A 24,190-nucleotide genomic window follows, 5' to 3' on the forward strand; every position below is an offset into this window, starting at 1 on the left:
CGGCTAACGGAGCAAACCCTATCCAGTGGCTTTGCCATCCGTCTGCTTTCTTTGCCGTCAGCTGCTGATGGCAAAGGCCCCTTTGCCGTCAGCCGCCGAAAGCAGACGGCAAAGTAGCTCTTTGCCGACCTTACTTTGTCGTCCCCTTTTGCCGTCCGTGGCAGACGGCAAAGACCTTTGCCGTCAGCCATCCATGCCTTTGCCGTCTGCCATGGCAGATGACAAAGTAGCTGATTCCTGTAGTGTAACCATCAGCGAGTGAGTGACGAAACTACATGCTCTCAGCTCTCAGGTCCATGTCAGAACTTGCATGTTCCTACACAAAGCTGGGGCAGCAACACCTTCCCAATGAGGAGTCGAGGCAAATCTGTGACTGATTGCGCCTCACAGACTCAAGGTTTCTGTAAACTGCCTAAATTATTCAAAGCATGATGACGGGGATGATATCCCATATATCTTTTGCGTACTGGTGTATCATACGGTCACTGCTGAACTTGGGGGAACCAGCTGTATTGAGCATGGACGTTTTTGTCTAAAGCCACAGGTAGAGACGGATATGATGTGATTAGGAGGATCAAACACTCTGAGTGACTATCTACCAGTCTATCTGTCTATGTGGAGTTAGTAATGAAATAGCAAACTAAAAATGTTAATCACACATGAAACAGAGTGGAAATATCCACGATAACGGAATAATGTTCAGAAATGAAAATCAGTTTTCTGAAGTTATTTTTGGATTGGAATGCATAGAACGACTTTCCTGAAGCTAGGTTCATCAAAGCTCATATATCAACAGCCAACATATGAGTAATTATAGCACATCTAGCACCTGCATTCTCTGATTGGCTATGATGTTCTTCCAACATACTGATAAACACTTCAGTGTGAAATAAGAAATATTCCTAACAATCAGTGAAGTCGTTCATAGTGAAACACTGATGTACCATTGGGTAAAACTTGCACAGAGGCATAGGCATATAACTGTCATATTCAAATGCGTTGAAACCTAACGAATCTAAATCTAACAATGTCATTCTTGTGAAATATCATCCAAAACTAGTTAATATAATAAAGAAGAGAAGTAGACACACTGAGCAAAACATGAGAAATATTTTGCTTTTCGTTAATACAATGATCAAGATACAAATGCAATGATTAGAGGGGACACAAAAAGGGCCTTGGCATTAACTCACATGAAGTGAAATAAATAACAGGTTTGTGGTAACACTCCAATCTGATGCACAAGAACTCTGAATAAAGCATCACCAAATCGAGAAATACTTGGTTCTATAGTCCCATGCATTTACATTTCTACACTTTCAAGTTTTTGGATCAACGACACTAAATAAACAGAGCATCTAACAAAAAAACATTATGTTACGAAAGCATTTCCCATGTCTTCTGTTATTAGGTCTATACAGGATAGTGTTAGGCCAAAAAAGTGAAAGAGTGTAATGAGAAGGTCTAGCAAGTATATTGTAATAATTTCCTTTAAACTGCAGTTTTTTAAAATGAGCTCATTTACTTTTGGTTTGTCATATTTAGGTGTAGTCGAAAGAGAATCCAACTCAAAAGCTAGCAAAGCTCCATCCTGGATACGACATAGTACGGGCATATTTAAGCATTGACTGCTTGATCAATTGTGGCTTGTTAAATATTAATTGTACCTAGTTAAATAGTAATTGTCCCTACTTACATGGTATAAGGAACACTTTCTCAACAAATGCAATGCTTCGGTAACTACAAACCATAATGCTTCAGTAACCACACAGTTTTTCTCTGTTTAGTTGCAAGAACAGGGCGAGTAGAAACTTTTTTTTGCCTTCATTACCTCACAGATTGAAATAGAAAGTGAGGCACCCTGACTCGATGTTCCTGAAGGCGCCCTCGCTATGGCCTAGTTCACCCTTCTCAGGGCCAGGAGTAAAACCACAGCTTGCCTCCTCAAAATACCAGCAGAACCAACTCATCAGGCATGCAATCAGGATAACAACATATCATTCAGAGTTCAAACCAAGTAAACAAACATATGCATCAGGCACTGGTGCATCCAAAGTTTAACTCTATTCTCCTCCCACTTAATGGATGAGGCAAATCTTTTGCCTTCGTTTCGGAAAAAAAAGTTTAACTATATCAAGAGCTAAAAACAATTAGCATGTCATATATGGCAATCTGTAAGAGATAAAATAATAGCCATATAGATACCAGACCTTACTCCCTTACAAGACAGTGTCATAAAAAACTCTTAAATCAGCACCAGGATCAATTCACCACACCAAACCAGTCATCATGAACTGATGATACTTGGGGTAACTTGTCCAAATGAAAATAAAATTAAACCATGGTGGTTCAGTTTCAAATAAAAAGTGCATATACCAGTTCGAAGTGGACTCGCCACGCGTTGATTGAAAAATAACTCATGTGCCAAGAAACATAATCTTATATCTGACTTTTAGCTGAGAGCAAAATGGCTCATTCAAATCAAGCAACTATCTAAGATGCAACCTTTATTTGTCATCAAGCACTGAAGAGCTTGTTGTGCATAGATTGATGCCCAGGAGAAACAGAGGGGGCTAAAAAACACACCGCTCAGGGCTTGTAGATCTGGCCATCAATAATTGCGAGGTGTGCTATTATGACCACCACAATACCATGGGTGGAAAAGCCACTTAAACTTTCAGTTTAGAACAATACATGAACGAGCTTTCTAACTTCTAAACTATGCAGGCTTAGAAAACTAAAAACCATACATGACCACAAGTTTGCTGCAACAAATTCAAGAAGAATTTGCCACAGCAAACTGAACTTGAAAGATAACCGATATATATGATCCATGTTGTAGGACACCGTAAACAACAAAAAGGAAATGAAGTACGTACTATTATGCATCTGAACCATATTGAGTACTGATGTAACCTGTGTTGATGAATCTGAAAAGGCTGCGACTTGCTCGGAAATTCAAAGTGCGTCATAACAAGCTTGACGGAGCCGCACACACTCTCGAAGGCGACCAGGGAGAGCTCGATGCAGGTGATGTCGCCGCCAGAAGCTCCAGCACATGTCGCTAGTTGCCGCACCTGACCTCAAGGATCTGCAACACATCAACCCACAACATATACTCAAATCAGTAAATGACAGAGTCCCACACGAGTGACATCAAGAATGAGTGGTGGATGCAGCTTCCAGAACATGCATCAAGTGAGCGAGTTCCAAATCATCTAATCACTTACAAAGAGAACTCTGTCATGTGACTGAATACCACGTCTCAAAGATGACCATGTGGGTTGAGGCACGAGCAAGGGTGAAGGCACCATTGTTTTGACCATGCTGTGACAAAAAGAGTGATGGGAAATTAGGAGCACAAGCAAAGGTGTTTGGCTGAATTCAAGAAATCAATCCAAATCACAGAGTGGGGAAATTAATCTAATCTTGTCAAGGAAGATATTTACGTAATTGAACTAATATAATCAATTTCCGAAGAGAAATAGGAAAATCCTAGACTACTTTCAACATCAAGAACTGTATGTTTGCATGAGCACAAAGGAAGGGGATGTCATGCCTTGTAAGGGAAGAGCAACAAATCGACAAGTTGTCGGCTGACCTGGAGGAGAACCAGAGCACGTTGTCTTCTCCACTCCTTCACGAGGCGGTACTTGACAGCCATGGTGAGAAACCGGCATCAGGATACATGTGCAAACAACGGAACCAACATCTCTGTAGGCGGACCAGACCAAATCCATCAGGTACCCAAGCCAATGGGAGGGGTGGATGCATTTATCATATCATAGGGGCAACAGGGAACCCGACAATGGTGCATCTAGGCGTGCGAGAGCAAGCCACACAGGAGCCTGGTGACGAGCCAAGGGCCACCCCGGCGCGAGCCAGGGCCGGCAGAGCACAGTGGACGGAGGGCCAAATGCGGCTGGCAGACGCAGATCCGCGGATCTCCGGGCAGAGCGTCGCCACCGGCCCGTGGAGTCAAGCGGGAGTGGGGGAAGCGGGCGGTGCAGGAGGGCGCTGGGGTTGGGGTCGCTGTCGGACGAAACGACAGATCCGGCGATGATGTAGCCGTCGCGCGCGACCCGATCTGTGCGCCGCAAGCAAGCCCAACGGCGGCCAACAAGTGCCGTGCAGAGTGCCGCGATGGGGAGGAGGCGGGCCATGTGGGGCAACCGAGTGCCGTGCAGGTCAAGCTGGCCGCCGGCGGGAGGGCAGCTGACGCCACCATGAGCGAAGGTGAAGATCGGATCGAGGGGAGGAGAAGCTCGCACGAACGGACTTGGATTTCGACGGGAGACGCGTCCCTGCTCTGAGGAGCCGCCTTCGCCGCCGCCGCCGACTGCACTCTCAAGCTATCATGGCGGGGCAGCGAGGGTAAGAAACCCTAGCGGTAGCCGAGCGTGGGGGTGGGGGGTTGGAGTGCTGTTGCGTGAGGGAGTGGAGAGGTGGGGATGCTCCTGCAGCCGTGCCCGACAAAGAGGTCAGGCCGGCGGAGCAGCAGGGGCGGCAGCGGAGCGGGAGATGAAGGCGACGGCGGCACGGGAGATGGGGGAAAGAGAGAGGTCGCATCGGGATCGAGAGGTGGGGGCGTTGTACTGGTTTTTGCGGGAGGGGTGGTGTGAAAAAAAATCTATGAAGGTTAACCTATGAAAAAAACCGGACGAAAATGGTGGGACGAAACTTGACCAGCGGAGACTATCAACTGCTCCATTAGAAGTAGAGATATCTCGTTGTGACCACTCTCATCTAGCCTGTGGGTTACCGTCACCGGACATTGGAGGCACTTGTATATCTATCTATCTATCTATCTATCTATCTATCTATTTATACCTCTATCTATCTATCTATCTATCTATCTATTCTATACTAGTAGAGTGCCCGTGCATTGCCACGGACTCCTGAAATAATTTACAAGAGTTACATGTTAACTTTTTAAGGCCTCGCTCTATCGTAGATGCAGACCCCGCCACTGATTCCATCCCGCCTTGGCCACCGCGCTGCCCCATCGCGTTCGCCTTCGCCTGCCCCGACCCTGCCCGCCTCCTCTCCGGCCATCTCCGCCTCTGGTCCATCCTCCGCCTGGCCCCGCTCCGTCCGCCTCCTCTCTGGCGCTGCTCCGTCCGCCGCCCGCTCCGTCCGCCTCCGCCCCGCACCGCACGCCGTCGCCCCGCTCCGTCCGCCTCCACCCCACTCCGCACGTCGCCGCCCCGCTCCCCGCTCGGCCGTCGCCCGCTCCCCGATGGCGCCGAAGAAGACGCCGAAGGGCAAGTCCGGTTTCTTCGGCATGAGGGCGAAGCCCTCCGGGAACTTCGGACTGGAGTTCTCCGACGCCGAGCAGCGTTCGTGGCTCGGCACGTAGCCCACTACCGATGAGGTCGTGCCTACGATGTGGCGGTGTGGCGTGCCGGACAGCCGAAGACGGACCTAAACTTTCCGGAGGTCGAGTCCCAGGCGGTGGCGGAGTGGTTCGTGCCGCGACGCATCCGTATGGGGGAGATGCCGGCTAAGAAGGCGAAGAAGAGACCGGCGGTTGTTGTCGCTCCCAGCGAGAGCGATGAGGCGGTGATGGCTTGGTTTGCGCGATTTGTAATTTGCTGCAAAGCCATCTCTAATGAAATGCTATTTGCTACATTTTTTAAATAGAAAAATTATTCCGATCAGCCAGCCATAACTCAACAGACCAATCTCTAATGAATGCTATTTGCTATATTTTTTAAATAGAAAAATTATTCCGATCAGCCAACCATAACTCAACAGACCAATCTGAACCCACATTTTCTAAAGTAAAGAAATTATTTCCCTTGATAGATCAAGATGCCAAAGTGGCGTTTGCCCGACTGCTATGTTCCTACACACATAGCAAATTATTTTTCAAATCAAGGAATTAAGAAAAAGAAGAATATCATGATGTTCGTGGCACTTGCCAGGTCTGCCATGCTACCATGGCATCGTCTTTTTAGTCTCTACCCACATGCCGAGTTGAGAAATAATCTTCGGATATACACATTGCTAATACACTCACGTACATAATGGCCCTTGGCTGATTGATTTGGCTGGCTCTTAACACAAGCACACAACATACAAAATCAGTCAATGGCCACACGTATGCATTGTTTACTTTATTCCAATTGTGATGCAATCGTGACACCTACTCGCCCCGTCCGCTCGCCCGTCACGGTAATTGCCTACTCGCCGCTGGTGCCAACCGCTCGACCTCGCCACCGCCACTCACCACTCAGTCTTCACCGGCTGCCCATTGCCTCTTGCACCACCCGCGTGCTCACTCGGCCCAATGTTGTTGATTGGAATGCGGGACTGAAGGTAATCCATGGACAGGTTTTAGTTCTGCTTGGCATTAATATTTGGTACTTGTCAATCCATCTAACGCACAAAAAATCGACTCTCAGACAGAAAAGTGATGTAATTCATTTGTCAAGTACCCAGCTCTAAAAACTCAGTGACAAATGAATCTAGTAGAAGTAAAAATGGTAAGAAGCACTCAGCTCAAACTATAACATAGCTAAAATTAATTAATTTAACAATTGTGGTTCAATAGTTGGAACACTGCAGTTTTCTTTATATGGACTTATACTAAAGATAATTTAGGTATGGGAGAGAAAAACATCACCTCCAATCATTAACATCCCAATATTCTGACATAGATTTGGCACTGACTTCTCTAGATGAACAATGATCCCAATGTCCCTCTTACTGGATAGCAAGTCCAATGTCAACAGCAATACGCAATAGGGAGCGACATCTGAAATCTTGTGGTCCATAGCAATTAGAGTCCTTCTCAAGAACTTATCCTGCTTCGATAACCACATATGAACCAACCATAGAAGCTCCATGGCCTGAAAAATTGGATGTGGGGAGCCATGCTTATAACATTTAGACCTGTGACAAAGGCATATATCAAGACCTTTTGCCAAACGTGAATTTCAATCCAAAATGATTACAATGGACTTAGATATAGAAATACCTTCCTTGGTTTATTCCCTTAATTTTCCAGTCTGTGTGCATATAAATGTTACAAGAAATCAAAACCCAAGAGGTATCAGCAAAAGAAGGCACTACGAACTGAGAGAAGTAATTACCTCTTCTAGTATAGTCTCAAACACTTTCCATATCTTTTGTACGAGCTCTTGCTGAACTTGAGAGTCATTATTGTCATAAAGCTCATAACTGAAAGACAATATAAGATGTTATATTAGTTGCATCTTTATTTGGGTTTAGCATGTCTATGAACATATAGAACATAGATAAAGTTGTACCCCTCAAGATCATGGTAAAAAAGCAGAGTCGTCTCCACTTGTGTGGCACATGAAGAAAATTTACTGGATCGGAACACACACCAGCACTTGTTCTCTTTATGGACCATGGCACAAAATTTGTGATATCAGCAAAAGGAATTTCTGGCGCTATTCTCAATGTTCTGTTCATTCACACGCAATGGAATTATCTGTAACATTATATATGTACATGATGCATACTGAAGTATAAGCATAATCTCTCATTTTGTTAAAAAGGTTGCCTTTTTGTACATGGATTATCAAAACCTGTCCTATAAATTTTCATATGCTAGAAAAAGGCACTACTTTTAGACGTACCAAAATACCAAAGTGAAATATATTTAGTATATCCATCGTTCATGGAGGCATGTATTGATGATGCCCCACATGGGGGGCCTTATTTAGAAGCTGATTGTTCTTATAAAGGTGAATGTGGGCATGTGCGTACTCATATGAAGGTGAATTTGCCTCCCATTTATGGTCTTAAGATTTGTTGGAGATTAGAGAAACTAAAACAGACATGTCTGATGGTGGTCATGTTTATTATTCCTGCAATTTCAGAGGTATATATATTGACTATGGTAGTTGGCAACCATAGTTGCAGTTCTCCCTATTCTCAAAATAATTATGCAAATCTCAGATGATAATAGTACAAGGATGCCCAAAAATCTAAAGTAGAAATGAAATAATGCTATTGTTTTTACTTCTAAAAGAGTAGCCAATATGATAATCTAAACTATAACTTCAGATGCTTACAGGCACCTTGGGTAGTTGTCACCAATAAATTTTCTCCGATCAATAGTCAGTATTTCAACTCTCCATAAAGCATGATTTGCATTATTTTTACCATGTATAATGAAAATCACTGGTAACTTCATATCTCATTTGCTCACCAATGGCAACTGGAATGTGTGTGCTGGAATAGAGGCCTGAAATACTGTAAGCCTGGCAAAGAAGCACCGTAAAGTTGTCACTCCCAGGAAACTCCATGAATAATAATGTATTTTGGAAAGGAGGCAAAGTTCAATTTCCAAGTAGGTGGGCATTGTACAGCAATGAGTTTACTAAACTGTACTCCCTCTGTTCCTAAATATAAGTCTTTTAAGAGATCTCGATAAGAACTACATACGGATGTATATAGACATATTTTAGAGTATAGATTCACTCATTTTGCTCAGTATGTAGTCTGCATTGGAATCTCTAAAAAGACTTATATTTAGGAACGTAGGGAGTACATATTACAATGCACACTTGTTGTACTGGCATAGTTTAGATTATAATCGGTTTATAGGCACAAACAAATTAAATTACTCATAAATATTTAAACCAGACAGATGGTTGATTATGTTTAAACCAGACAGATGGTTTCATTCAGTGGATTAGAGCGAACAAACACGCATCAATGATTATTAGAGGAGTTGGGGCAGGAAATCAAGTGACCAGAATTGAACTCTCTCTCTCTCTCTCTCTCTCTCTCAATTCAAGGCAATTCATTAATATATGTTGCTCCTTTCAGTTCAGGGCCTTCCTTTTCTTGTGCCAGCACACATGCCACCTAAATCGATATGGCTGAAACACATGCCATCACACATGCCACCTACATAGAAATGGCTGACACACCATTCTAAGGAATAGATTACACATAACCTTGATGACAGAACTACTGCCAATGTAAAATATTTGTAAGCCTAATTGAGAACTATGTCAGAAAATAAAATAAAATAAAATTGTCACTATTGTATTCTTGTAAAACAAATTATCACTCGTGTTCTTGGTAAACACGATGAGATGTAAACAGTCAATGAGATTATTAGAAGTGATAAAAATGGAAATGCACAAGAAGCACAACATATTAACAAAAAAAATTAGAGCAAGGACTGACATGACGATAGGAAAAATGAATAATGAGGTTATTAGAAGTGATAAAAAAAGAAATGCACAAGCAATGCAAAATACTAAAAAGAATTCTAGAAGGTTTCACATGACTATGGGCAAATGGTTTTTGCTTTCAGCGAATTTATGGAGACAACAGGTGGCTCTGAGCTTGGCAACCTAGCATGTACTGAATATATCTTTGAATGACTTACTGCAAGTGTGTGTCATTAAAGTAACGAAATTGTTCTTCACAAGCTTGATTCCTGATAATCAAGGGCCAATGCATCAGACTTATGCATAGAAAAGAGACCAAGTTGATGCAAAACTCTCACATATTACAACACCGCTGCCACTGCAATTCAGGCAGCTCCTTGTGTGCCGCCTTGTTCTTCTATATCCGCAACAAGTTCATTTGGTCCACAAATTGTTTGGCCGAATGCACTTATTAACATTACAACACATAGGCAAGCTAGAAATCTTCGCATAAGGGGGATACCTTCTTCCTACATGAGATTAAAAAAATGTACATCAGACTTCAAAGCAAAACGATCCTTGACGATTGAGGGAATCAAATTTCAGAGGACCACCAGGGGCCCCATCTTGCTGTGACTGGTAGTGAGGAGCAGCCCCAGAGTAGCATCATGTATCATAAAAATCATGCTTGGAGTGAAAACAAACAAACTTGCATCGTAATCTGCTACCAACTGTACACTGCATGTTACCTACAAAGCAAACTAAAAGAAAAGTATTTCTTGTTTGAGAACCGAAGAGACATGCACACATATCATGGTATGAAAAGATAATAGAGTTGCAATTTGATGCAATCATCAAGATAGGTTTGAGTGTCGTGAGGATGGAGTCAGAGCTTCACGGCCACCTGAAGCGAAGAAGTGCAGTCGTATTGGATTTAACAGGAGCCGGTCATCATCACCATACAGCAAGAGATGCAAGCAATTGGTCGCCGGACCCACGCAGTCCCGACCATACATGCGATCGCAAACCTCCCAACATGAAGATCAGAACACAAAATTTGAATCAATTTGGTCCTCTTCTCCTGAGAGAATGAATGAATGAATGAGCTTACCACATCTGAATCTGTTGTTGCCGCTACAAGTCAGGCTTATAGCAATAGAACTTGCAGCCCCTGCTGAACGCGAATGACAGCCATTGAACAAATCACAATTACACCCCACTCCATGAACATATTTAATTTGCATTCCAAGGTACCAGATGATGCCGACGGCAAAGGGGTCATGGCCGTAGATGATGAAGCAGAGGTCGGCGCTGACGAAGTCCATGAAGGCGCCGAAGATGGCCACTGGGTCCTGCCCTGCCATGTCGGCATCGCCGGGGAAGCCAGGAACGCATGGTCAAACGTACATTAGCAGGAAGCACACACAGCGGCAGGGCACATCACGTACACATGCTGGGTACAAACGAACAATCTTATAGTACACAAAAAACAGAGCAAGGATAAATAAATTTGCTTTCTCAAGAAATAAATTAGGGTTCACAGGAACTTCTTGAAAGCTGAATAAAACTGTTGCTTATTGATTGATTTGGTGCGGCATACAAGAGTATATAAGAGGGTACAAACCGACTTGGGGTAGGGGTACAAAACTGACTTGGACTAGAAGTCGTATACCATAAGGACTACTCTAACATCCCCCCGCAATATCAACGGCAGGCTCGACGACGGTGAGACTGAAACATATATCTTGAAACGGCTTAGTAGGCAGTGCCTTGGTGAAAATGTCAGCAAACTGAGCCGTAGAGGGAACATGAAGCACCTGAACCTGACCAAGAGCAATCTTTTCACGAACAAAATGAATATCAATCTCAATATGCTTTGTGCGTCGGTGTTGAACTGGATTGCCGGTCATGTAGACTGCTGATATGTTGTCACAGTAGACAATAGTGGCCTGCTCAAATGGCCTGTGTAGCTCGGAGAGTAACTGTCGAATCCATATTGTATCTGCAACGGCATGTGCCACAGCACGATACTCAGCCTCGGCCAACGAACGTGAGACTGTAACCTGTCTTTTCGAAGACCAAGAAATCAAATTGTTACCAAGAAAAACACAAAAACCGGAAGTGGACCTTCGAGTGTCAGGACAACCAGCCCAGTCTGCATCAGAGTATGTGGTAAACGGGTTTGGAGAAGAATTATTGAGGTGGAGACCATGATTGAGAGTTCCTTTTAGATAACGAAGAATGCGTTTAACATGATTATAGTGAGGAACCCGGGGATCATGCATATAGAGACATTCTTGTTGAACAGCAAAAGAGATTTCAGGACGAGTAATGGTGAGATATTGGAGAGCACCTGTTAGGCTACGATAGAGAGTATGATCGGAAAAGGGTTCACTGGTAGCCGAAAGTTTAAAACTAGTATCGACAGGAGTGCGAGATGATTGACAGTCAAGCATACCAGCACGATTAAGAAGATCAAGAATATACTAGCGTTGGGAAAGAAAAAGGCTGGAGGAATCTCGAACGACAGCAATGCCTAAGATATGCTGAAGGAGTCCTAGGTCAGTCATAGAAAATTAGACCTAAGAAGAGAGACAATACGATCTAAGAACTTTTGAGAGGATGCGGTAAGAATGATATCATCTACATAAAGAAGTAAATAGGCAGTGTCAGAAGTTTGATGATACACAAAAAGAGAGGTGTCGGAGAGAGATGGAGTGAAGCCTATTGTTTGGATGAAGGAGGAGAAGCGTTGAAACCAAGCTCGTGGGGCCTGTTTAAGACCGTAGAGAGATTTCTGAAGAAGACATACATGAGTTGGAAAGGATGGATTTTCAAAACCCAGAGGTTGCTGGCAGTAGACAGTTTCTTGAAGGGAACCATGGAGGAAAGCATTTTTAACGTCAAGTTGGTGAATAGGCCAGGAAGAGGAGACAGCAACACTAAGAACGGTGCGAATGGTGCTAGGTTTAACAACAGGAGAAAAGGTTTCTTCATAATCAATTCCTTGTTGCTGAGAAAAGCCACGACAAACCCACCTGGCTTTATATCATGAGAGGCTCCCATCGGAGTGGAACTTTTGGCGAAAAATCCATTTGCCAGAAACAATATTTGTATTGGGAGGACGAGGAACAAGTTGCCAGGTGTTGTTTTGAAGTAAAGCATTATATTCTTCTTGCATGGCAGCGGCCCAGTTGGGATCAAGTAGAGCAGTTTTGTAATTCTTTGGGAGGGAAGTGAGAGATACGGAGGTATGAAGGTTTAGGCGGTTTTGGGGTTGATGAAATCCTGATTTGGCCCTAGTACGCATGCAATGATCATTAATTGGGGCTGCTGTAAGAATAGCACGAGGGGGTATGGTGGGTACGGGTTAGTCCGGCGCATCGGAAGAGTCGGACGAAGGAGTAGGGCTGGGTGATGGAGTGGGAGTAGGGGCCGGGGGTGGTGGGGAGGGAGCAGGGGTCGGAGGTGTTGGGGACGTCTCGGGTGGGGTGAGGGTAGGGTTGGTATGGGCTATGGCGGGTGTTAATGGTGGTGGTGGTGTGTTGTGTTCAGCAGGTAGGGGAGTATATAGTTGGAAAGGACGGGGAGAGGGGGTGTTTGCGGAGCTAGGGGTGTTTGATGGTGTAGTAGTGCGTTGTGAGAAAGGAAAAATGTGCTCAGCAAACCTGACATGACGAGAGACATGAACGTGTCCGGTGTGAAGGTCGAGACAGCGATAGCCTTTGTGCTCGTCAGAGAAGCCAAGAAAGGCACATGGGATAGAGCGTGGTGACAATTTATTTGCAGAAGTGGCATAGGCATTGGGAAAACAGAGACAACCGAAAACACAAACCGCGGAGTAGTCGGGATGGGAAAGAAAGAGGGAATAATAGGGAGTAGTGTTGGGTTTAGTTTTAGAAGGGCGAATATTTAGAAGGAAGGTGGCCATGTGTAGGGCTTCAGCCCAAAACTTGGGAGGCAGAGATGATTGAATGAGGAGAGTGCGAACGATATCATTGAGGGTGCGAAGAGAACGTTCGGCTTTACCATTTTGAGGGGATGTGTAGGGACATGAGAACCTTAGCAAGATGCCATGTTGTAAGAAGAAAGTATGATTTTTAATGTTATCAAACTCGCGACCATTGTCACATTGGATAAAGCGAATTGGGAGGAAGAAGTGAACAGACACATAGCGTTGAAAATTAAGAAAGAGAGAATGGACCTCGGATTTGTTGCGTAGAGGAAAAGTCCAGACAAAGTGGGTGAAATCATCTAGGATAACAAGGTAGTATTTAAAACCCGAAACACTTGCAATGGGAGAGATCCATAAATCACAATGTATTAATTCAAAGGGATAAGTGCTACAAGAGCTAGAGGAACTAAAGGGAAGACGCACATGTTTGCCTAATTGACATGACTCGCAAAACACAGAATTATGAGAGTCCCTATTACATGGTATGGTAAATTCACTAAGCATAGAAGCTAAGACGACAGGGTTGGGATGGCCCAAGCGACAATGCCAGAGATCGACGGAGACCAGCATGGATATTGGAGGGGTGGCGGCAGGAACTCCATTAAGAGAATAAAGATCACCAGAGCTATTGAAGCGAGCGATCTCGGCCTTGGTTAGGTAATCCTTCATAGATAAACCAAAAGGGTCGAATTCAGCCGAAACTAGATTGTCGCAAGTAAATTGGCGAACAGAAATAAGATTTTTAATGAGGGAGGGTGCAACTAGAACATCGCGAAGTAAAAGAGGTTTAGTGGAAGAGGGAAGTTGAGCCTGACCAACACAATATATAGGAATAGATGATCCATCTCCAAGGGTAATGGAAGGGAAATGAGATTTAGTGCAAGATGATAACCAATTACTAGATGCAGACATATGACTAGAGGCCCCTGAATCAAAGATCCAATCCGTACCTGAGTTTCCTTGTGCAGCAAAGTTATTCATGGCCTGGAGAAAAGCGGCTTGATCCCAGCTCGGCGTCGCAGGTGAGGGTGGCGTCGGGAGTAGTGCCGGCGGATATGATGGTGAAGGCAGTAGGGCCGGCTGGGGAGTGTAGTAGGAGCCGCCGTCAGTGGAGTAGTGACCATAAGGAGCATACGTCGGGACGGCGTGAGAGGCATTGGCCGGCTGTGGTGAGGGTGGCGTCGGGAGCAGGGCCGGCTGAGGTGTGTTGTAGGCGCCGCTGTCGGTGGTGCAATGACCATACGGAGCATACGTCGGGGCGGCGTGATCGGCATTGGCCGGCTGTCAGGGGTTGAGAACCCCGGGAGCACCAGTAAGCGGCCGAAGGCCGGGTTGCCAGACACCTGAGTATGCCGGCGGAGCACCGAGGGCGGTCGGAGCGGACCAGGGCATGGGCCATGCCTGTACGAGCCCCGTCCAAGGATCATGAGGAGGCCGCCATGCAACCGCAGATGGAGCACTGGTGGGTGGTGCAGGACTCGGTGCTGGTGATGTCGTAGGCAGAACCGAACGAGTCGACGACGGCTTGTAGATAGGGTTTTTGCCGCGGTAGTTCGGACTAGGGCGCCAGCCTGGGGGCGGTTGAGCAGATGACGATGCGGACGACCCGGCGGCAGGAGACGACATGGAAGGCGACGCTGGTGTAGACGACAGAGGAGGACGAGCCGCAACATGAAAGACCTTGGGGTGAGAGTCCTTGCGAGCTTGTGTTTCCGCCGCGAGTTGTAGCAGGGAACGAACTTCAGCGAAGGTAGGAGGAGGCCGTATCATCGGTATGAACGAGGCTTGCTTGTGAAAGTCTTCGCTGAGGCCGACAACGACGATGTTGATTAGCTGTGAGACGTTGACTGTATCGCCGAGTTCGCGGAGCTCATCACCAATGGTCTTAACGCGCTGGCAGAACAGGTTCACCGGGGCGTCTCCTTGCACCATATTGCGAAGCTCGGTGTGGAGAGCGTTTTTCAGAGCGTCGGTGTTCCTTTGGAAGAGCTGACGGAGGAAGTGCCAGATGTTGGCAGCGGTGGCGCCGTCGTGATCGAGCATGTTGAAGATTTCGGTGGTGATGCGGGTGTAGAACCACTGGACGATCGCGAGATCATCTTTCGACCATTGCAGATCGTCGAGGTGGGAAGACAGTTGGCGGCGACATGCGAGCGCAGGTTGCAGCGGCCGAGGTGGAGATCGAAGAGATGTCTCCAATGGTAGTAGTTGTGGGCGGCGAGATCAAGAACTATGGGGATGTAGGGGCTGACATAGAAGATTGTGTCGGCAAGAGATATTGGTGCGGCGAGGATGGGTGCAGGGTAGTTTTGTGGAGCTATGGTGAGGGCCGAGAGAGAAGCGGCTGCGACGTTGGCAGCCTTGGCGATGAGCGCGGCCCGGCGCTCGAAGTAGCCGGGCGGCGGCGGCGGCATAGGCGGAGCCATACCCTAGACCCTGGGACCGGTATCTGATACCATGAAAGCTGAATAAAACTGTTGCTTATTGATTGATTTGGTGCGGCATACAAGAGTATATAAGAGGGTACAAACCGACTTGGGGTAGGGGTACAAAACTGACTTGGACTAGAAGTCGTATACCATAAGGACTACTCTAATACTTCTCAACGTGCTTTTGTTGCACATTCTCGGATAAAATTTGCAGTGCCCATTGCTCTGCTTTGAGACTATAGAAAGCAAACACAAAGCGAACAGAAAGTGAACATACATGTTCCTCTCGATTCAGGGCACGCCGCCGCTCCTCACTGGCCGCAACGCCGCCACGCCCTGCCATTGGGTTATGCGATTGCCTCGGTGCCGTCGTCCTAAAGGTCAGGGGGCACACACTTCAGGGGCTGCTCGCTGGCCGCAATGCCGCCACGCCCTGGGGTTATGCCACCAAGCCCTTGCGGCGGTCCGCGCCGTCGTCCCACGATTCGGGGCCCTCGACCATGGCACAATCGATGAGTCTGACAGAGGCAGCAGATCACTAAGTTCTGGCCCCTATGCGCCTCGGATGTGACGGCAACAGCAGGGCACCGATGACTCGCGGGCGTCGGCCAGTGCCCGGGGAGCTGAGGAGTCGGCGGCGTCAGGCAGGGCGAGGAGATCGGAGAGAAGAAGAGAACGGCAGTGCGAGGACGCGAGGAGTGCATGCGTCGGGAGGATCGTGTCCAGGGCTTGCGTGAACGGCTTGGTCTTCGGCGGCCACCTCGAGCCCCTTCCGTCACGGCTGCGCGATCTCAGATCCGGGAGCCGCTTCCTTGACGAGCACGTGCGCTTCGCGGACGTGGAGCTTCGCCGCCTCACCTTGACGAGCAAGCGGATCCGACAATGAGGAGAAGGGTGGGAGCGGTGGAGGTGGCTGAGCGGGAGAGAAGTAGGGACGGCGGCGGCGGCGGAGGGAGAGATGGAGGCAGTGCCAGGGGTGGATCGAGAGGAGGTTTTTTTTCGTGCGAGGGAGGCTAGGGCGTCGTCCGATTTTTTGTTCGCTAGTCATAATTGTCCCTCGTTAAATTTCGTAGGTTATATTTCGTAGATTTTTTTTAGGACGAAAAAAAACAGCAAAGGTGGGACGAAAATCGACCGACGGAGACTACTAACTGCTCCATTAAGAGCTGTTAATCAGTAATTACAGACTCTCAAGAAATTTCCACATTAATCAGTAATTAGGAGCTGTTAATCTGGTGGGGCCAAATTATTACGGTGTAGATTAACCCATGAAATCTTGACAGAAAAAACCCGCACGAAACGCCCTGAATCCTTTCTTAGAAGAAAACTCATATTTTATTATACTCCACGATCACTTTATCAGTTGAAAAAGTAGTAAGGAAAACTCCCACAAAAAAGGAAGAAAGAAAAACGTTTATCTTAATCTATTCGTATATTCATCGAATAAAAAAAACTTTTCCTCATGCGGTAACACCCGAGATCCCATCTAATCCTCCGGCTGAAAAAAAAACTCATACATGCCAACCTCCCGATCCTAAAAAGAAGCGGTCACGCACAGGATCTATCTTCCGTCTGGAAAAAGAAAACTATCACGTCTATCCTCATCTTCCGATAAAAAAACACGTCTATCCCCACCCCCCAATCCTAAAAACAAGTGGTCACGCACAAGATAGCATCTATCTTCTGTCGCAAAAAAAAAAAAAATCCACGCCTATCCTCATCTCCCGACCAAAAAAAATCACATCTATCCTCACCTGCCGATCCTAAAAAGAAACAGGCACGCCCAAGATCCCATCTATCTTTTGTCTAAAAATATTTATGCCCATCTACACCTCCCGATCCTCTTTTACGTGCAACAACGTCCTCTGCCCCTAATATTTATCCACAAAGCTAGGGTTCAGGTTGCCTCCACTGTTGCTCCTTGATCGCTTCCGTCTCTTGGTGATGCAGGTCCAAACTGCCAATTATTTTCCGGCAAACTTAGATGGAGCAACTCTTTGCTGCAGGTGCTTTTGGCCGAGGGTAACAAACACATACAATAGGTAAGCAGATTGGTTGGTTCCTTCCATGGACGCACGTACATACATGTGATGGTGATTGATTTAATCTGGGTACGTAGATGTGCATGAGGCAGCACATTCAACCGATCACCGGTGGTTGATTTAATCTGGTACGTAGATGTGCATGAGGCAGCAGATTCAATTGATCAACGGTGGCACAGGACGGCCTCGACAAGCCAAAGGTAAAAACAAAGAAGGCATAATAAGTTCTTCTACATATCTGAATTCGTGGAGTCAATTATTTATTGTGGATTTATCAAGCTCATTAGATCCACAAACATTAAAGGAACAATAAGTTTACTTACAGATTTGAATTCAAATGGATCTCCTGTACATTTGATTCATCACACTTATTGGTTCAATCATGGTCAGGGCCGGTCCTGAGATTTCAGGGGCCCGGGGCGAGTCTACAACTTTGGGGCCCTTAATACAAACATCATGACAAATCAGTATCGTATACAAGATGTTTCCAATAAATGTCATTGTCATTAACGAATTAACTATGTTCTTAGGGCCTCTTACATTTTTATCGTCAATGTTGATGCCAAAATTTTCTTCCGCTTCAATTTAGAAGTTTTCTTAGTTGGTTTCTTTTCCTCCACAACAAGTATCCCCAACTCATCATTTTCTCTTCCTTTTTTTCAATCTACTCCTTCCGTAAACAAATATAAAATATTCTAACTCTTTTCTTATTAGGAAGTAGCATACGTTTTAATGTATTTATTCACTCATTTCAGTTCATATTTATTTAAGAAGGGAGTACTGGATATCATACATTGTAAACGACAGTAATATATAGCACAAATTGTTAGGAAAAAAATTGCATCGAAGGTTGAACGATGCATGCTATGCATCATGTAAATTACGTAAATTAGCAATATACGTATAGGAAATAGGGATTGGTTGTATGGCACACCTTGAATCATACAGATCGGTGTCGCCATGTAGGCGAACGCTTGTCGAGTGCTCGGCGGCTCGGCTCGGCAATGGCACCGTGTTGACTGGAATCTGGCGGGACACTCTATGATATGCGTGTGTATTCAAGGCCCAAGGACAGGGTAGCGGAGTTCATCAGCGTATTGCCGCAGTCAGGGCCATGGAGTTAGATCGTCCAGCACCTGCCTGACGGCAACTCGCGATCGGGGCCCTGAACTACAGATCGTAGGAAAGAGCCAGAGACGCACGATTCTTCAAAGAAAGAAATCGCTGATTAAGGAAAGAAAGAAACCGCTGATTGCCTGCGTTGGTTAGCTGCATTTGTGTGGCTGGGGTACATACGTTTTAGGCGAGGATGGGCTACCTACGTAGCATACAGAATACCTGGCGCGGGGCCCCTGTATTTGGGGGGCCCAGGGCGGCCGCCCCCTCTGCCCCCCTCAGGGCCGGCCCTGATCATGGTGATACATATAGGCCGTTACTGATGCTAAAACGTGCACATACTTTTCTTGATAGTGCAAATCGATTAATGATGCATGTCATGGCAACAGACTTGGTTGCAGTATGTAGAAGCAACACATATTCATCTCGCTCTCTACCCAATCTGTGAATGTGAGCTTCAATTTTTCTTGATTTCCTATTTTATTGAGGAATCTGATTCCAGTTGTTAGCTGTGAATTATATTAATAGTGTGCAGTACCATTATTTCAGTGCTTGAAAGGAGTGGAAGACGGTCATTGTCTATGCATATCCATGATTCTAATTATGAATTAAGATGGACCATTGAATTCTTTAGGAACATTAAATAATCAAGCTGCTCTCTACGTTGCAGATATCCAAAAGTAAGGGAGTGATAATTATTGGTGACGCCTTATGGGTACACAATGTGAATATGCACGAGGGTGGTTACGCAATAGAAGTAGAAAAAATGGAGCTCAGAGGTGAGTTCAGCTGTATGGTATCCCAGAATTATCACTGTTGTAATTTTTGGGAAACAAAATACCGAAGTAACTACTTGAGTTGTAGTAATGTGCATGATCAAAATCCTATGGGAGATCAGTTCTGAACTAAAAATATAACATCTTAATTGTGACAATACAGTGTGAACATGTGCGAGGTGGTGCATTAGGTATAGAAAAAGTGAAGCTCCAACGTGAGTGCAAGTATATAGTTTTCCAGAGTTTTTTTCTTGACAATTTTTTTTATGGTTGTAACATATAATAGTATTGTCATTTTGGAAAACAGATAACCAAAATTACTACTATGGTTGTACTGATGCATCTGATCAAATTAAATCCCGTGGTAGATTAATTGTTGACTAAAAAGGTAGTATCTTTACTTCATGCATCTCCCTTTACTGACTTCTCCGTCTTTACATGATGGAGAGTCAGATGGCGCGGCCTGCAGGAGCTAAGCTCAATTTGTTTGTACATGAAGACAAGCTCAATTTGTTTGTACATGAAGACACACATCTGGTTCCCAGAGTCAAGCCATACTTTCAGTCCTTGACTGATTGATGCACCTTGGGAGACAAACAGTAACAGCTAACAACAACAACACCATTTTGTTCAGCAATGAGATCATCCAGGCACTCCCTCCTCAATAGGCAAGCTAAGTAGTACTTTCCCAATCAGATACGGGAAGGTGCCAAATTACACACACTAGTTAAACTCTAATGCTAATCTAATGAAGATGATAACCAACAATGTACAGTTTTATTTCTGTAGCAGTTTATGGAGAAAAGTGGGTCTCACATATCACACTACAAGCATTCATTCATTGCTATGAACAATTTTTATGTACAGAATCTTATTGGCGTATCATTATTCATCATATCATTTCTTAGTTTCATTCCACGATACTAATTGAAGTGGATGATCTGGTGACAAAAGTTAATAAAGGTGAAATCGTTAGACGTGGAACATATCTAACATTCCAAGTATCATATCATATTTTAGACAAATATACTGTAGCTGGCCACGGCTGGACATATATACATGTAAATTGTGCATGTTATCTTCTAATGAAAGATATATATAAGATCAAAATGGAAGTAAGAATATAAATCCACATACACTAGCAATTTCCTAATTTATAAACCTGAGCTTAAGGCATTTTCTACACTTATATATATTTGGACCAAACAAGTGATATATTGCTGTTTTGTGTGGCTGCTATATCAGAGAACGTTATGGACATTGCGTTCTCTTTTTCCATTAAAGAGTACTCGGCAAGATACTCATTTGAATTGCCATGTGATTCAGCATTCACATTATCCATGCTTTATAAAAAGCATGTAGTGTTCTTTCTTATAACCTATCTTTCGTATAAATAGGATGGGCTTCATTAGTACTTTTCCATTTTTAAAATATAACTAGAAATGTAGGGAAAGGCTGGGCACAAAAGACCCAAAGTGATCGGGCCCTTCCCCGGACTCCGCGCAAGCAAGAGCTACGTGCACCGGGCTGCCACTAACTAGGCGTAAGCAAAATATGATGCTTGCTGATATTAACATAGCGGAAACATGCTGACAACATATTTGTGGTAAAATAATCATTTTTTTCTACATGTACGTTTGGTACTTCACCTTCATTATATTTCTAAATGAAACTGCATGAACATATTGAGTGTAAACCGTAAGCTCCCAAGCTTCACATAGCCCAAACATTCAAAGGAAGATCCTAATTTTTTATCTTACATGTAAACATCTATACAAACATTTGACTACAAAATATCTGCATTTGCAGGTAACATAAAAAAGAATAATGTACTGATCTAAAATAGCAAATAGTACTACATAAAATATGATACCTTCGTATGACTTTCTTTTAAAATAACAAATAGCAGTACACTTCTACATGTACATTTTTCTCGAACTTCAGAATGCATTTTTGTTATTTTTATAACACAACTCAAAGGAGGCATACATGATAATATCTTATTAGTGTCACTACTATGTTTTCCCTTCATTAATATTCTAAGTACAGATCTGCCAACCAATAGTTAATTTATAACTATACAGTTCTGTATCAGTGTATGATAATTGAAAAACTTTACACATATCAAAATCATCTGATTAACATTTTTCACAAATTTTATCATTCCTATCATACAGTAACCAATGTGCATTGTTGCATTTTATTGGTTGCAACTATTCAAAATTGTATATATAATTATTTTTCAATTTTTTCAAACACATATAAAATGCAAGGAATATTAATATAAGGTCACTTATTCGGTTAAATAGACTAGCCCGTGCGGACGCACGGGTTGACGACTAGTGCCTATAATGTACGACCAATCTGCCATGCACTCTCATCTGGCCGCGGTCATGTGGTGCTGTCCCATTTGTCCGTTCGTCGGATATTCTGGCGAGATTCGATTGGCACCGTGTGCATCCGCTGGCTTGTGTGTGCATACGACGTGTGATCATCAGGAAGCAATTGGCTGCTCATCTATCGTATTTGGGCGTGTTAATATGGCCCATAACCTTGGGGATGCAAAATTAGTCTGTTTGGTTGCATGGGCTGTATCCATTGTGGCCCGCACGGTTTTTAAAGCAGCCCGCGGCCTGGCTGAAGAGGAACCCCGATCCTATTCTGTGCCATAAGTGTCTGTATATGCTATTTTGCCAACCGGCGCACACCTCTGTACACTAGGTGTAGTAGCGGCCGGCCCATATTATTCCCCCTTTTTCTACCGTTTTCCTTTTTCCCTTCTTAAATTTGTTATAAATATAAATAATTTTCCAATTCACGAACCTTTTCAAATAGGAGATATTTTCCAATTTCAAGAAATTTTTAAAAAATCAAGAACTTTTTTCAAATTCATGATTTGTTTTCAGTTTTTGCTTGTTTTTTCATTTTTTGTGATCTTTATAAAATCCGTGAATTTTTTTCATTTTTCCAAACTCCATGATTATTTTTTAAATCTATTTTTTTTCAAAATTTAAAAAATATTTCAAATTCGTGATTTGTTTTTCAAAATCACTAAAGTTTCTTGAAGTCCATGATCTTTTTCAAAAATAATGTGAGCTTTTTTTCAAAATAATGAATTTTTTTTGAAATTCTTGAAATTTTCTGATTTTGTGAACTTTTTTCAAATCCATGAACTTTTCCCAACTTATTGTGATTTTCAGTGAACAAAGAAACCAATGCGTATATGGGGCGAGCGACCATGTCACGCCTTGTGTTGGGCCGACCCAGAAACATGGGACGGTGGGCGCTGGTTCTCCTTGCCGGTGCTTAAGGCGCTGACTTGCAGGTCTCTAGGAGGAACATATGAATTGGCCATTTTCTCATAGCTAGGCTTTAACTGGCGGAGTGTTTTGAAATTTGTTGAAACTTTCCCAATTGAATTGACCGTTCCCTCAGGAGCCAGGCTCCAACAGCCTTGGAGTGTTTTTTCTACTAGGAAATACTTCTTGGAACTTTTCCAGTTGAATATAAGTATGTGTTGATTTTTGAGATTTTTTCTCGAAACATTTTTATTTTGCCAAAATTTGACAAAAAAAATGGCTCTTAATTTGAATTTTAGCTCTATTGTTTCTACTCGTCAAAACTTGTTGAGACTTCCCCAGATTCAATTATTTCAATATACGAGTTTTTTTTCAATATTTTCTAGATTTTCGCTCTAATTTTTTCTACTTGGCAAAACCTGACTAAACTAGCCCAAGTTGGATATAAGGGTTGTGTAGATTTTTGAGAATTTTTGTGGAAGCTCTTTTTTGTCCAAAATTTGACCAAAAACCGGTCAGAGAGATGATGTGGCAGATGAGTTGGCACTGACTGGAATGCTAGCTGGCGAAAACTCAGGTTGAGATTGTAATCCCAGGTTGTTTCTTGTCTAGTTTTGAAAGTTGAAAGTTGCAAATTAGATGATTTCGTAGTTCAGAGTTGTGTTTTAGACTTTGGTGGTAGTTTGAGATTGTAATATTGACTTCTCTCCCGAGTCAGGGTGTCCACATGAGTCCCGGCGTTGTCCGACAACGCATCATGTAGTGTCATCTCCACTCATAATTCCACCTGTCGCAACGGGGCTCGGACGAGGTTGATCCTCTCTTAGGTCTCATGCAAGCCGGGCGCCCTGCTCAACGAGGGATGTATCATTGTCAGCACTCAGCAGCTAGCGATGCTCATCAGCACGTATCATGATGTTCATGATGATTTAAAAAATAGTATAACTTGGCGCATAATGCACAAATAAAACATGAGCAGCAATGTACTCACATATATATATATATATATATATATATATATATATATATATAGTGCTTTCAAAGAGGAAAATGCCGTGAAGCCCACGAAAATGCCTAACGGTGGACGTGCACTATGTGAACCATATCCAGGCCGTCCGTTTTCCACACTGACCAGATTCGCCCTTGTATTCACGGGGCCTGTCCCCTCGTAGACGCTTGCCCCTCATGTATCTCGGCTGCCAGAGATAGTAATATGGTGACAAAATCTAGGCGTTGTTCCATGTACCGCGGCACACTCGAGGTCTATTGCCGTGCCAAAAGTATACAGGGCAGCCTGGGCACATGTCTCTTCCTCTCACGTGACTCATTTCAATAAGATCCCGCCACTCACGGCACGGTTGTAGCTAGCCCCGGTACATCCTCACGCTATAAACATTAACGATCAATTGCCGTCCGACCGAAGCAGCCTGATC

General features: G+C 44.1%; 1 protein-coding gene and 1 long non-coding RNA gene across 4 annotated transcripts in view; both read right to left on the bottom strand.

Moving 5' to 3' along the window:
- Positions 1 to 4,166, bottom strand: part of LOC125520285 — a 31,472-nt gene extending 27,306 nt beyond the window's left edge. The window contains exons 1-4 of one of the 3 annotated variants that reach the window (XR_007288600.1): positions 3,602 to 4,166; positions 3,231 to 3,327; positions 2,917 to 3,091; positions 1,832 to 1,940 (exon numbers count right to left, since the gene is read on the bottom strand). The gene's annotated coding sequence lies outside the window, so the exon portion shown is untranslated. Of the gene's footprint in view, positions 1 to 1,831; positions 1,944 to 2,879; positions 3,092 to 3,230; positions 3,328 to 3,601 lie in introns of all 3 variants that reach the window. The other 2 variants (XR_007288603.1, XR_007288602.1) reach the window with 2 other exon arrangements.
- Positions 4,167 to 7,097: 2,931 nt separating this feature from the next.
- On the bottom strand, positions 7,098 to 9,562 carry LOC125523773. Its single transcript, XR_007290372.1, has 4 exons — positions 9,500 to 9,562; positions 8,055 to 8,237; positions 7,275 to 7,435; positions 7,098 to 7,185 (listed from the first exon to the last, which is right to left on the bottom strand). It is a non-coding gene; the product is annotated as an uncharacterized LOC125523773 (long non-coding RNA).
- Positions 9,563 to 24,190: the final 14,628 nt, after the last annotated feature.

Source organism: Triticum urartu, chromosome 7, assembly GCF_003073215.2.
Source record: "Triticum urartu cultivar G1812 chromosome 7, Tu2.1, whole genome shotgun sequence".
NCBI classification, from domain to species: domain Eukaryota; kingdom Viridiplantae; phylum Streptophyta; class Magnoliopsida; order Poales; family Poaceae; genus Triticum; species Triticum urartu.